The sequence below is a fragment of the Geospiza fortis genome, unplaced genomic scaffold (assembly GCF_000277835.1).
Source record: "Geospiza fortis unplaced genomic scaffold, GeoFor_1.0 scaffold279, whole genome shotgun sequence".
Lineage (NCBI taxonomy): Eukaryota > Metazoa > Chordata > Aves > Passeriformes > Thraupidae > Geospiza > Geospiza fortis.
The window spans coordinates 4,441,442-4,457,158 of NW_005054352.1; positions in this window are offsets into that span (position 1 = coordinate 4,441,442).

Here is a 15,717-nt window from a genome sequence, read left to right on the forward strand (position 1 = left end):
CTGCCTAAGTGAGATATCTGTGTCTTCATTAAATCCCCTTGTGATGCTCTTTCTTTTCTGTCTGTATCTACAACCAGTTCACCAGCATTTATTTCCAAGCAGCAGTAAGCCTGCTTACCACAATTTGAGGTTTATTCACTATGAAGAGAAGACAAAAAATAAATGAGATAATTATATTTACAACTTTTGTAACATTGTTGGCATAATCTTGTGAGAGGTGTTAAAAGCAGAAAGGATTTGCCAAGCTATTGCATGGCAAGCGTGGAGGTGAAGAAATGCTACCTACAGCTCTGACCTTTCGCTTTTGGAGACCTACAATACCTGTGTCTAATATTTTTGCCTGTTTAATATGTTTTCAAATATAGCAAAAGAAAATAAAGTCTCACTGTGAATCTTCACTTGGTAGTATCAGTGAGATTGTAGCACAAATCTGAGGAAAAGGAAATGAATTTAATTCACTATCCCTCATTCTTGTTCATCTACTCTTTACCACAATGCACATATATATTGTTTAAAACCCACCCAGCCTGTGCCATTTTTTGATTATGGTTTTCCTGGAGTGGAAAATATTTTTAGATGTGATTGAATTTTCTTTAATGCGTCAGGGAGAAGTTGGGTGCATGATGTCTGTCCCCTGAGTTCCCAAGAAAGCCTGTGAAGCAGTTTGTGCACAGGACTATTTGACTTCGATAATACTTCTGGGAGACCAGGTCAGATTGGGTTTAAACAGGATTAGGCTAAAGAAGATATTCCTTAGTTGTATTTTAAGTAGCATGGGATTTATATGGGGAAAGTAGATTTATGACCCTGGAAAAATCTTGATCCCTCTCAGTTTGGTTTCAGTCTTCAGAGTGAGACTGAGCTGGTTCCTTTGATTGCTGGATTCATATGAAGAATAATACCCTTACTGATTTGTGGATTTCTGTTAGAATTCCTGACTGACCAAAATCTTGGATCTTTTGTTGTCAATTCAGTCACGACAGCAACTCGAGGAAAGTTCAGAGTACTGGGTCTAGTGTGAGGATGATGCACAGGCAGGCAGGAGAGGTGAGGCCACACACACTGTTGAGGAATCATGGTTTCAGTCTCTGTGCTGAAACAGTTTGGCTGGTAGCTTCAAGCATAGCAGTGATGAAAAGATTAGCATTTGCCATTGTGACTTAGGTTTGCTAGCTGAGTGTGAGCCAGTAACCTGCAGGTTGCAGAGATAGCTTTGCATTTAAGTGGATATTTTCGCTGAAACTAGTTAGTAATTACATGTCTGGACCTGCCAATAGATAAAGGTCCGACAGTAGCTGCAGTTCTCTGGCTTCTCAGCAACATTTTCTAAGCTAGAGTTTTGAAATTGTACTATGTTAGGAAATGGCCCAGAGATTCAAGTTAATTTACTCATTTCACCTAAGAAGGGGTGGTTGTGTTTGTCATCTGCTGAGGCTGAATCACAGTTCAGCGCAGAGTCATTTCACAGTGTTGGCCAGCCTTCAGTAAATAGAGGCATGTAACACTCACTCTGCAAATACCTTACTGGAGGCCAAAGGTTATATCAGTCAACAGTAGCATCAGGACTTTTACTGACTCTGCCTCTTTGTTTTCCAGAGCCCCTCATGCTGGTGGGTAAGGGTTGCTGTCCTCATGCACAGAGGGGAGGAGAAAGCATGGAAGGGGTCAGTGAGGACACTGTCCTGCGGTTCTGGCTCCAGCTGTGCCATATTACCAGACTACTGCCACCAGCTGCTTGACTGTCTTACAGCATTAGTTCTACCCTAACTTGTGCAATTGCTCCCTGATTTGGTTTTGGTGAACTGATCCAAATTAAAAAGCCACATTTTAAAGAGCAACAACAGAGATCTCAGAGAGGGTGGGTGAGTTACAGTACCAGAAGCAGAGGTACAACACCTAGGAGCACCCCAAGTTCCAACTATCACCATGTTTCAATAAGAGGAGTGCAACATCTGAGTTCTAAACTGCCCCTGTCTGGGAAAAGCAGCAGTGCCATGTTCCGGACCCAGCTCTCCTTGCTTCTTCAAGTGTCACTGTGACACACCTGCTTTGCCAAGCTCCAGAGTGGTATCAGGGAGGAGCAGCAGCCCCTTGGATGGGCCCTGAACAGACACTACCCAAGACACAGCTCCACCATATCACATTGGTGGGCAAAACCAGATGAAGCCTATAGCTGTCATTTCTACATTTGCCTTAGAGCAAAAACTGCCCCAAAAGATCTGTGAACTCCAGTATGCTTCTCTGGAGGCTGAAATCGACCCAGCACCACCCTTGGTCCTCATCAGGCTATCAAAATTCTTCAATCACCGGCACTTCAGCTCAGGTAACAATGGTAGCACACTAGTGGCAAACAAGAAAAGCACCAAGAGGCAAGAATACCCATACACTTCTGCTGCCTTACCCTTACTCTGTAACTTAACTCCTGCACAAGCTTTGACTGGCCTTTGCTCTTCCATTTCATCCCCACTTGTCAAAGCATTATAACAGTCTGAAGTAAACATGTCTGATTTTCTCAAGGCAATTCACATAATTTGAAAACCTGATCTCTGTGTATGTGTGTGTGTGTGTTGTTTTTTAACTCTGGTAAAAGGTTATGCTGAGAACATATCCTTGCAACAATCCCTATTAGTATTGAAGGAAGTAAGTTAATATATGCACAGCCTGCAGTATAAGTAGTATTCTGGTTTGGGATACAAGTGTAGAACTGTTTTTAGAAAAGCGAAAAGCAAGAATGCCCCTATGGACTGCAAGTCCTTAGCGGTCAGGGTAACTTCCACTTCTCTTTCTCCTAAATATGCTTCTTTTTAGCAAATTATTTACTAGCATCAGTTAAATTGCTAACTTATGTTTGGGTTGTTTTTAACTAAACACAGTTAGGTGGAGTATAGACAAAGAATTCTGTTTGAAATCTCTGTTTTTGCAAACCTGCTCATTGTGTTTTTAAAAAGTCTGTTGTTCAAACATGCCTGCTTGCTGCCCAGCTCTGTTCTAGGTGAGAGCTGCATCTGAAAACCCTTGTCCCTCACTCTCCCACCTCAGTCATCTGAAACCTGTGTGTAGAGAAGCGAAGCCTTGTGTTCAAACATCAGATATATGCTTTTGTGTTTCAAAACATTTTGTGTGTGCAGGATTTACAGCCATGAGCACACTTTATAGCTTTTTTCTTTCCTACTTCAAGGAAAGAGCCATTATCAGCCCACAAATGTAGAAACACAACAAACTCAGAAGTTTGATTCAGCTTAATATAACCAGTGGCTAACCACAGTCTTCACTGTGCCTCAGTTTCCGTCTGGCACATCTGAAAGTGATTCACGAAAACCAGCTGTAGAGAAAGGGTGTCCAGGACAGCCCATCAGGGTCTCCCTGCTGTGGGTTGAGCCCTGACACTGCCATCCCCATGTGAGCAGGAGTCCCAGTTGCCATGCCTTTCAGGAGCTCAGTTCAGGCCTCCTGTGTCACTGCAGCAGTCCCAGGCTGGCTGGCAGCCTGTGGGGGTCCCAGTCGTGCCTGCTGCAGTGCCAATCCCAGCCCACACCGCCAGCAAGGCAGCCTCACACCACCACAAACCTCCTGTCAGTGACTCAGCAGCTGAATAACAGCCTTTTTTTTCTCCTCGCTGGGTACTTACAAGAAACTTGACTATAAGGAAACTGCATGTAGAAAAATACTAAAATAAAAGAAACTAACTGGTGTCCTAAGGCTCCCCTTTCCCAAGGCTAAAACCAAGAGTAAAACAACCCCATTTTTTCAATTAAAGAAGTTGTCAGTCACACTGGCTAGTCCCAGAACAAAGTTCCAGGAACAAGTAAATATTTTAGGCAGGTGTGTTTGTTTCATCTGTGCTGATAGTGCCAAGCTGTGGCACAATCAGGTCACTTTGACCATAAACTAAGCTCCAGAGCTCAGAAGGACTTTGACTGGATCAAAAGGGCAGGGCATGGTGCCCTGGGGCTGTCTATGCCACACCACCACTGTGATGATGGATCTGGAGTTTCAGCAGTATGTGGATGTAGTCAGCAGCCAGGCCCTGCCAAGGGCACCATGGAGAGGGTGAGTATTTATGCCCAACATTTTGCCTCTGCTGATCCCCAGGATGCTGGGACAAGGGGCTATCAAATGGAAAAAATGCTCCAAGCCACCAGACAGAGCTGAGCCTGCAAGAGGGGAGAACAGCACCTCCTCTGTCACCATTGCTCCAGCATGAGCAGTCTCATACCCCTACATTCATTGCAAATGCCAGGGAAGACTGAGTTCCAACAAGACATACTGACTTCACTTTACCTGTGCCCAGACGCAAAGCACAACAGTGCCACAAAGCTTGCACAAAGCCCTGCAAGCGGCCATGTGGATCATCCAGGAGGGTGTTTTGTGCTTCAAGTCCCTTTTTTAATTTCCAAACACTTTTCCTTTAATAACAAGGAAGGTTTAATGCCTGCGGTATGATTGTTCTTTATAGGGCTCCACGTGAATTTTGCCCATATCTGATCCGACCCGTGAGAAAAAGGGGAGTACTTTTTTTTCCTGTTTTATGATTTTATAAAGATTTGCAACAAGGAATCTTATGCCATGATTAGATTAATTGTCATGCAAATGGCTGTAACAGGAGATAAGAGTGTTCTGTTTTTATGATGATATAATAAAATGTAAAAATAGAATCTCAAAATCCAGTACACAATGGTGAGGCTATGATTGCTTCAAGGTTCTCACACTCTGCATGGTGAATAGACCAAGCAAATGCAGAGAGGAGTGCTATTTGTGTCAGCGAGAGACACCACGCAATAAATTCTCATACTTAATTTTGTCTAATTATTAGTATGGGTTTTTGTAGGCAGTGGAATAATCTGCTTATCAAATACCACTTTGAAATACATTAGCTCTGCCTTGTTCTGAAGTTAAACATGTAGCAATTTAGTCAGCTCAGTGAGTCACAATTCCAGTAAATGCAAAAGACAGCTCAGTGCATTTAGCACTAATATCGCAATTAACACTTCAGAAACCTGCCTAAGTAACAGAACCATCCAAAACAATTATATAGACATTTTTAGTAACCAGGGTGTAGTGTTTACTGAACAGGCAAGAATCCTCCTTATAAAAATCTTCTCATGCTGTTGAGACTAGAAGTGTTTGGTTAAATTATGCCTGTAGAAAGGTTTAACTCTTCCAAAGCAGCACAAACATTTCAGAGGGGAGCAATACAATGCAATCTTTCAACATCTATCAGAGCAAGTTGCTTAGGCCTTTGCAAGCAGTGAGCATTGGCTTCCTTTGCTCCAGAGGTGGGCACAGCTGCCAGGTGAATCCTCGAGGCCAAGGGAGGTGCTCATCGTTGTACCCCTGTCTTGGCACAGAAGCCACAGCATCCAGCTGGTCCTCCTGGGCTCTGCCAAAGACATTAAAAGCAGTGGGGCCATGCTGTTGTTCTTGCCCTCTGGAGTAAAAGGATGAGTAAGTGTTTTTAAAAGGCTGTTGTGGTTATTATGAAGTAATTCTTGGTAATGTCTAATACCTTGGTTTTAGGCGACCTTATTCCAAGAGAACGCCAGTTGAAATTTTCATGGTCTTTGCATCTATCAGGATGTTGAGGTTACATGGTAATCTTGGGTTTAAAAAACAACTTACTAATTCTTATCCTTGCTATTAGTAATATCATATAGTTCATCCCTCCATCCCACATTTACCACCACAGTATCTGAATTTTATCGGGACAATTTAAAAATGTGGTTCTGAGATCTCCTGTGAATAACAGGAGTAACAGGAGTATGAATCATGATCCAAAGCAGTATTTTGCACTTTGTGTATCCTGCTGCAGTCAAGCTTTAAATTCGTTGAGGTCAGATCTCAAGTATGTCTGTAGTTGGATGCAAATTTTTAAACTTGTCCCAGAACATAAAGTTCTGGTAGCACTTAAACATCTCCAAAAGGAGATGGCACCGTCAGGGTGACACCACCAGTTCCTCTCATGTGCTTACTAGAAGTGCAACATTCCATATTCTGATTGTAGTCCATTTCTGTCAGAAAGGATCTATTTTTAAAATTAGGTTTTACATACACGAGAGCCAGTGGGGAGAAGGAAATACCCTTCTCTTCCTTCTCTCCCTTCTCTCCCCTCCTTCTATGCCCTGTCATAGAGGTTTTGCTATCTTCTTCAGAATGGCTGTCATACCACACAGCACATTTATCAGGAAGAAGGAAAAGGTGGAAGCTTGGTGCTGTAAATCAGTCTTGGATCAAGAGAAGGGTGTTAGCTGCAGAATATTTCTTCTAAAGTCTGGTGAACCCTGAGTCTGACACCATCTTCCAGCAATACCCAGCTCAGCATGTCTATCAACCTTAACATGGAGAAACAAGATATTTTAATGGCCTCAGGCAAATGCCAGCCTGTTTGGCCCTTACAAAACATCCAAAATGTTCTGCTTTCTCCAGGTCTATGAAATGGTCCGTTTTATTTGGGACATAGGCAGTACTGACAGCTTCTCCTTGTTTTCTGAGAAACCAGTCCAGTCTACTTCACATGTAATTTACTGTCCAGCCCTAATTTTTCTGTGTCAAACCAAATTACAAAAAAAAATACATTAACACACCCATTTGATAAATTGAACCAAAATTATAAGAAGCAGAAAACACTCTTAGTCTGACTTGAAATAATTTATAAGGACAGTGATGCTAGTTGAAAAGGTGACACTATACTATTCACTAGAGCTTGCAGTCTGGGAAGCAGGGATGTGTTTAGGCAGCCAGTAAAACAAACAGAAGAAAGGACTGTGCCACCCAACAAAAAATGAACAGATGGGATTCACAGTTGCTGAATTTTGCAAAAAGCAAAAAACTTGAATGTATCAGAAAGGGACTAGGCAAACTAAGGCGCTAAAACAAAGTTCTTTAATGCAGTGTTGACTTAAGCGTATACAATTGACTGGCTGAAAGCAGGGGAGTCTGTAAGGGAAGGCTTGTTTTTTGTCCTGCTTTCCTCCTGCACATCCTGACTATTCATCAGCCTTACTAGAAACATGACAGTTTTTCTAGGTAAACCTTTGGTCTGACCCAGGTCAAGTTCTTCACATCCTTGAATGGTAATGAATAGTGCAGCTATCCCTGCAGAGGACACACAGCGAGGAGAGGGTGGTGTGCCACAGAGATGCACCTGCTGTCTATGTGAAGAATAAAATACTGTTAACAACTCTGACATTCTTGTGCCCACTTCCTTTGCTGTGTTTTCCCCCCAAATCAGTAGTTTTTAATACATCAGAAAGTTATAGGGTTTTTTTGGTCTGAAGATAGAAGGGCCAGGGTCATCAGTGGCATGGCTGAAGGCTTCTCTGAATGCACAGAATGGGTATTATGTAGGAAAAAGAGTTGCTCAATCCAGTTTGATGCCTATTTAGTCCCACAGCAGAATATTCCTAGCAGAATTTCCAGATAACATTTGCCAGGAGAAAATAGGGTTGTTGGTTTTTTTTGCAATGGGTGCAATTTCACTTTCTTTCTTGGGTGACTTCAAGAACTTTAGAAGAGGTAAGTGAAGCAGGAGAGGCAGTGGGGTAGCACTGTTTGTGAGGGTTTAGATTGAAACCCATGATGATGATGATAGGTTGAGTGGGTAAAGACCAGGGGAATGTCAGCAGAGTGGATGTCCTGGTAGGAGTCTGTTACAGACCACCTAACCAAGATGAATAGGCAGATAATTCATTCTACAGGAGGTTGTGAGAAATCCCACAATGCCACCCTTGCACTCTTGGGGGGTTTCAACTTGACAGATATTTTCTGGTAGTTTAGAAAATGAGGGGGTCCATCCAGAGTCGCATGACTCAGAAGGATAGTCTCCCCTTTTGCATCCTTACTGTTTCTATGTCTCCCAGTAAATAATTCTAAATAATTTCTTATTTTACTTTGTATATTTCATCCATATAGAATGTAATGCAGAGAATCTTGTCATTGAACTTTGTTAAGCTGTGCTTCTAGAAATTTATATAAAAATTGCTTTTTAAATACCTTTGACAGTGATTCCTCAAGTGATCTAAACCACTCATTTGTGACAACTGTGTACGTCTTTTTTCATCACCCTAAAAGTACATCTACTTTCTTCTCACTCAGCAGCAAACCTCTTTTTGGAAAAAGGTTACCAGGCACTTTAAACTAAATCAAATCATATTTTGCAGGAAAGACCAAGAAAATAATGGAGAGGGTTGGCTGCATGCACAAGCACACCCAAGCCCACAGCTTCCCATTCTGGAAGGAACTATTGCAAAGCCTGGCACAGACCCTGCAGCCAGGCATGGGGGGCTGTCACGCACTCATGTGGGACTGGGACAAGGTAGGGTACTGCGAGGTTCAGCCCTCAGCACTGCAGCCTGTGTGACACCTGCTCTGTGGACAGCAGCCATCATGGTTGCTGGGGGAATCTGTGCTCCTGGGGGGTTCTGTTAATGTTGTGGTGATTTTATAAACACAATTTTCACAGCCTAAATAACAAGGTGTTTCTTTGGGCAGGCCATGTCCTCTTCTCTGCTGCTCATTTCAGTACTACAAGAAGCCTGGAGGACTTTTTTAATGGAAGGCTTATATGGCTTTGGAGGCAAAAGTACGAAATGGCAGCAGACATTGTAGGGCAACGACTGCAAATTGCGTGTAAGCAGTTGCTTCTCTAGATGATGGACTGTGCTTCAGAGGGGTGAAGGGCTCACAAAAAGTGATGAAACATGGTACTTTGGAGGATGATTCTCAGAGGGCTGAGGTTAACCAGGGGATTAGGATGACTGTAGATGTCCTGCCAGCCAGCCTTGAGGAGTCATGCTCCAAAAGGGAGAAGGCCTGTGCAGGGATAGGGAAGAGCAGCACAGGCAGGTACCACCCTCCACCCACCTCCCTGGGCTGCTTCCACTGGTATAAAATACCTCTGTAAGATCAAGCCTAGGAAATAATGCAGGAAAAAGTGCTTTTTTCCCCTCCTGCTGTCCTTTTCATTATTATTTTTGTTCTTTCTTTCATTTTTCTCTTATTTTCATTTCTTTTCTTTCCCCTTTAAATCCTCACAGGTTTTACAAGGGGTTTTCTTCTGCCAGGTTCATTTTAAAGAGAGGAAAAACTGAATGAAGGAGTTTATGAAGGAGTTTATGAAGCTCACGACACCACCTCATGCTGCCTCACCTGGCCTCAGCTCCACATCAGCCACCAGCAGCAGCTGCTACAGGACAGCAGCAGCTCCCAGAACAGGCAGGGGTGCAGTAGGGAGCTGTCTGTGCACATAAACTGCATCAAGATGGATTTTGTATCAGAAGAAGTGCAAATGCAGATGCAGCAATTTGAATTTAATCTGACATTTTGTGATGTCATTGAGATGAGAATGCCCTGGTGATGGGATCTCCCTGCTCTCCAACAGGCCTCCAGAGAGAGTTTGGGCTGCTTTTGTAGGCTGGCTGAGCTGACCCTACTTCTGCAGGGTGCTCAAGCAACCTCCCAAACTGTCAGCACAGGTTCAGCACAGCACTGCACTTAAGGGAGTAAGTAAGCTGAGACACAGGGTGTTTAACACGTGCACAGTGTTGTGTTGCTGTTACATCCTGTGCCTGAAACAACTAATCCTGGTCACTCAAATCCACTCTGTGTGTGTTTCACTGGGACATTCAGCCCCAAGGGTGGGTACATGATGAACACAGGAGACATGGCCTCACAGGTGCCTCAGCCACCCCTCTCTGACCTGGAAAGGTCAGAGCAGAGGGTTGCAATTCTTCCCTTCTTTATAGGTTTACACTTACAAAATCTGTGAATCTCTCTTTTTGCAACAGCATCAGCTGTTACACACAGTTCAAACTCTTCCCTTCTTCCTGTTGCCCCTTGAAGCAAGTGAATTTTGTATAACAGTGCTGGAAATGCCCAGAGGCAGCCCCTCACCTGGGGTAGGGAGGATTGCTCAGCACTGGCTGCTGTGTCCTGCAAAGCAATGCTGATCTCATGTGGCACATCTGTTTGCTGTTTCACAAGTCATAAAAATACAACAATAAGGATTCCTTCTCAGAAAAAAAAAAAAGGCCAGGGAATAATTTTTAGAGCACCAAGAGAATACAGCGAGTATTAATGCTGCCCTTAGCTAGCTAGAATTTATATTCTGTATGAATTATCAGAGAAGTTGGGTTTCTGACAGCTCTGAACTTTCACCATTGTCCTGGGAGGTGAGATTGGTTCAAGCAGCAGCTGAGATGAAAATGTACCTACTGCGTAATATTTTCAGTTCCTGAGAAGAAAAATACTTCTATATTCAGAGGTTACAACTAACACCAATTATGAAAGGAACAGGCATTGCTCGTATTTCAGCTTGATTTCACGTCCTTTGTGCTGTATTTTTAAGGTAATTCCTAAAGGCTATATTTAATTAAAAATAATGCAAGAATGCAGTCACAGGCTTTGAAAGGAAGACAGCTGATCACAGATTACAAGCATAGGGCAAGCAACCTGCATTTTGCATTTTAACTATGCTCTTAAGCCATGAACTGCAAACCCATTAAGCTGAAATATAAATGATCCAGTACCTGACCTCAAACCAAGAGAATTTTTGTTTTCTGCTTTACAGTCATGGGAGAAAACTGAAAATTTACGTTGATGAAGTATTCAGGATTATTCAGTGACTTTTTGGGGGGGATTGCAAACTCTGTTTTCACTTGCGCCTGCACCAACTTATTGAAATGAAACAGACAATTATATATTGAGATTTACTGGGAGCATACCAAAGGCTCTCAGATTTTCAAACTGTCTTGGAAACCCTCTACACCATAAGAACTCTGCTCGCATCTGGAGCTCACACTACTTTAAACAGGTAAGTTTCAACAGAGTACTCCAGTGAAATACTGCAAAAGCATTTCTTAATGCTGTTTTTCAAAGTAAAGTGTCAAGTAGCAGAATTCCCATGCTGAAAGCCTAAATGGACCCTCTTAGTAAGAAAAGTAGTCTATAAAGAAGTCTTCTTTCACTTTCTACTTTCTGCTGGCTGATGAAAATACAGAACAGCTTTATTTCTTGTGCACAAAATTTTGAGCAAGTTGATAACAGCTTGCACATAATTCTCAACATTTCAGTATACAATTCCTCAGTGTGTAATTAGTGGTCCTCTTATGGCAGTTTTTGTTTTAACAAAATCCACTTCTGGTGAGTTTCACAGATGCTTAGACTGGGGAGATTTTTATGCCTAAACTTTGGAAACTAAGAAAGTGAAGAAACACGCATCAAAGGAGACGTGACTCTGTTGTTAAGCAGAAGAAGCAAGCATTTCAGGACAGTATACTTCAACACAAAAATAATAAAGTGGCTACTGAACAATGGCTTTGATTTATGAAGCCAACAAATCTGGTAATAAAGATACATCAAAACCTGTAAGAACTTTGAATCTGAAAAAAGATCCCCTTTTGCAAATTCCTGTGTTTGGGGAGGGGGGTTGCCCAGGTTCCCCAGAGAACAGGGTATGTTGCTGCGTATTTTGGCCTTCAATGTTTATTAGTCAGCTTGTCAGCTTTCTCTCTCTTCTCAAAAGTCAAATGCAGAAAGAGACGAGGGTTGGTGTTAACACAAGGCCTCTTTATTTTGTTTCAACAGTACATGACTTCCTATTTAGCATGACGAAAACCAAGCAGAACAGTGGAAATCGCATATACCATTTCTCCTAATACATTGTTCTTCCTTGAAACTGCACAAGTACAAAAGAAAGGATAAATTCAACATTAACTCCAGTTAGGCATTTTTACATGAACCAGAGCTTATGCACAACAGGTGACAAGCAGACAAATCAGCATCAGAAAAACTTACTTCAGCAAGATGTGAACTTTCCTTTGGGGAAAGAAAATTTGTCTTGAAGCAAGGGATGCAAACATCCTCAGGTAAGGAGCACATGCTAATCCTTTCTAAAAGCTTAATCACTAAAAGTTGTTAGAGGAGTATACAACCCAGTTCCAAAGCCACAAGGCCAGATAGGATGCAGTTTAGAGCCTTCAGTTGTCACCAAAACTGGCCCCTTCTCCTGCTGGTTTACCTCCAGTTTTTTGTACATAAATGGCTAGGAGCACTTGGCCAAGGAAAGCTGCTGATGGCTTAAGTGCAGATCACAGTAAACCATCTTTATGTGTTTGTCAGCTGTTCACCGTTTATGTCCTAGCCTTCACTGAGTTTAATTGTTACGAGTTGACTCAAGTCATTAAGCCAAAACATTGAGTCTAAGAGCTGTGCAAATGTAACATCATCTACCTGGTGGGACAAATATTTTGTGTTGGAGCATTAGGCAGACTGATGTAAGATTGCCCTTTATCCTTATCCTTCTCCCAGCTGCACTCCTTTACCATAGTTATTTTCAAACTAAGACTCAGTCTATGAGAAACCACAAACCAATACCAGAATTAAAGCTAATACACACTTACGAGTCATGACAGGGTAAAGAAGCGAGGGTCTAGGCATGAATAATGCATTCACTTCTGCAGAAGTGACTGCCTCTGCAGAAGCCACAAAGGATCTTTTGGTTGGAGCACACTGATTCTGGGCATTTTCTAATAAAGAATTTCCACTGAAGTTTTCAGGAAACTGCCTCCCAAAAACATTGCTCAGCCTTTCCACACAAACTAACAATTCTATTAACTTCAAACAACAGATTGTTGTTAATGCTGCTGATGTCCTTTTGGTTTCCCAAGAATGGTATTTGTTGATTTTGTTGTTACTCTTTTTCATACCTTGGGAATGTCATTTGCTGGTTTCTCTGTTGAGAGAAGCGTGAGTTGTTGCACATTTAGTGCAAGGGCTTAAAAACCCCACAGATTTAAGCCAAAGCCCTAGTATCTAGAAGTTCAGTACTAGATATATGACTGTGTGATTTTAAATGTATGCATTGGTTTCAGCAATGAGCTTAACTTCTAAACAATCGCATATTTAAAACAGTTTGTATTCAGTCCCTTCAGTCACACCAGACTGTTTGCGTGTGCTGGACGGGGTTATCACTGCATCACCAGGCACATGACAGGGAATGATGTCTGGGGCATGCACAAACAGAAATTCTTCACTGGGACCAGACTAACTCAGCCTCCGTTCTGGCCAGTGCTAAATGTTTCACAGGACAGGTGTAGACATTACATTACATTACATTATGTTTCCTCTGGAGCCATTACAGGTAATTTTGATTTAAATCTTGGAGCCGAGCTCTAAAAGCTGTGAAGAGTTACATAATTATGCCATGAGCAGGTATCTGGGCCTGTATTATTAAGCATGTATTATTAAGCAACTGCTTTGGAAACTTGGTCAGGTTTTGAACCTCCACAACTTTTAGAAGGAATGACATCTATGATTTAATAGATCATTACCTGGGAATGTATCTTTTTTTCTGAGCATTTCACACCTAAAATTTTACTGACATCATCTTCTTTTTATGAGCTCCTCAGATCGATCCCCTTTCTACTTTGCAGTATTTTGTATTCTGCTGCCAGTATTTTCAAATGTCTTCTGAAAAATACCTTTTGCTAATTTGCATTGCATTATAATAATTATATTTGAAAAAAAATCTATTTATCTTCACTTATTTTTACATTAAATGTTACTATTCAAGTTCATAAAACCATTATAATTCTTTCCATTCATGAGTGTATAATCAGGCACAGTATTTTAGACAGGGTAATTTTAAAGTTCCCTTTTCTAAAAGAAAGCCAACATACTGAAAATTTCAGTACAGTGAAAAAATACACTTTTTTCCCCTACAAAACCTTAGGATTACACAAAAATACAGCATAAATATAAACATTAGGCCAAGGCAACATTTTAAAGTGCAGAACTCCACTTGCCACACATGAATAATTCAAATAATGCTGCATAATGCATAGGCAATTCTTACTAGTATTTCAAAACCCAAAGTGACACAATGAGATCAACATATAACAGTAATTCAAATGCATTCTATTTATAATAAATAAGTGCTCATCTGATCATAGAACACAGTAAGCATATTGTCCCAACAAGCAAACTCTACACAAATACCCTTTTTTTCCTTTGTCTGAATGGCGTGCTACCATTGAACATAAAGACATATTAAGAAAGAAAGATCTCATCCACCATCTGGTAAGAAAACTTGTGGGAAGAGACATCTGGAACCTGTTGCATGTACATTTTCCCAGAGGTTTTATCTTTAATCAATCAATTTATACTGTCATATTTTTCAATTTATACTGACTGAAAATTATTCCTTTATTTTCTTCCACATACTCATATCCTCTTAATGTTCAGTTGTTTTGTTTTAAGGTTTGGGGTTTTTTTGGTTTAGTTTTTTTGAGGGGGTAGTGCTGGGGAAAAGGGAGGAAGGTAGAAGAGAGTTGCTTCAATTTGTATTCAGCTACTAAGTTCTGTGATGGGATGAGGACAGATGGGGAATAGTTCAAGTTCTAGCCTCTATTAGCATTTTGGTTTGAGACAATAGTGCTGTTCTAAATTCTCAATCATTCTCCCTTGTTGAACCTTGGTTCAGTTTGCAGGGTGGTTTTGCTATACAAGCATTGAGCTTATTTTGGAGAAAACTGCACTGGAGGCTCAGCTGCCTTCCAAATATTCTCCAGTCTCTAAAAGAGACACTAAGAATCTGAACCCATTACTTGGCCTGCATCAAAGTGCATATGAAGTAGGGGCATCTATCCAAGGAAGCAGAATAGATATAGTCTTGAGATGCACACAGGGTGCATGTGTAAGTCTCAGCAGTAACCCCTTTTATCCACTGATCCTCCCCCACCTAAACAAACATCTTGGCAATCTACACACAGGCACAGAGTCTCAAGGACCAAGACTTTACAATGGGATCCTCAGTGATCCTTAGTGAGTAGTTTTCCCTAAATTACTTCAGAGAATTCTGACTATTACATTCTTTGTATGACCTAAAACCTTTAAATTTTTGTGCATAAGCCATCTTCCACTGAACAAGCTTTTGGGACTGCCTTAGATGACCCCACTTAGCTTTTCTGGCAGCACATTTTTTCTCCATTCAAATCTATTTAAATTCTGCTGTCAAAAGACCTTCAGTTTATTTTTTATATGAACTCCTCCACTGGCCTCTCAAACACCAAACTCAGACTTCTTTCCTTTACCCTTTAACACCTCAGCATTTAATGTAATGCTATCCATCTTGGGCATTGCAGAGAGCTGCAGGCAGCCCAGGGCACTACCTGCAGGCAGAGTTCCTCCTCCAGCTGAGATTCTTAAAAAGATGATTTTCCATTGCTATGTCTGGATAATGTCTGGGTAATGTCTAACTAGACATTAGAAAAGCAATAATCAAAAGAGGAGTTCCTACTCTGTCCCTGAATTTAACAGGAGTCAAACTGCTCATGACCCAGTAAAATTCAGATACAAAGCTCACTGGCAGCAGTTATTCTAGAGAGTCCCTTTGTAATTGGGCCAGCAGTGTAGTCCTGAACTTGTTAAAGTTTTAGCATGTTCTTACATTGCAAATAAGCAACCTGTCCATCCTCCAAAAGTATTTTAAGAAATTCTGAATCCCTTTCTTAAAAACACCACAAAATAATGGGAAAACAATTAAGTCAGAGACAGTTAAGACTACCACTAAAATAAAAGCATTGATTTAATTCATAGCTCTGGAGACAAAGAAGTAGGGCACTAGCATACATTGTACACAAGCCTCTTTCTTCACCACAGGAAAGCCAAAGCTGAAAACCATGTAATTCCCTAAAAATAGTTTCAAACAGTAACTGGGAGGAT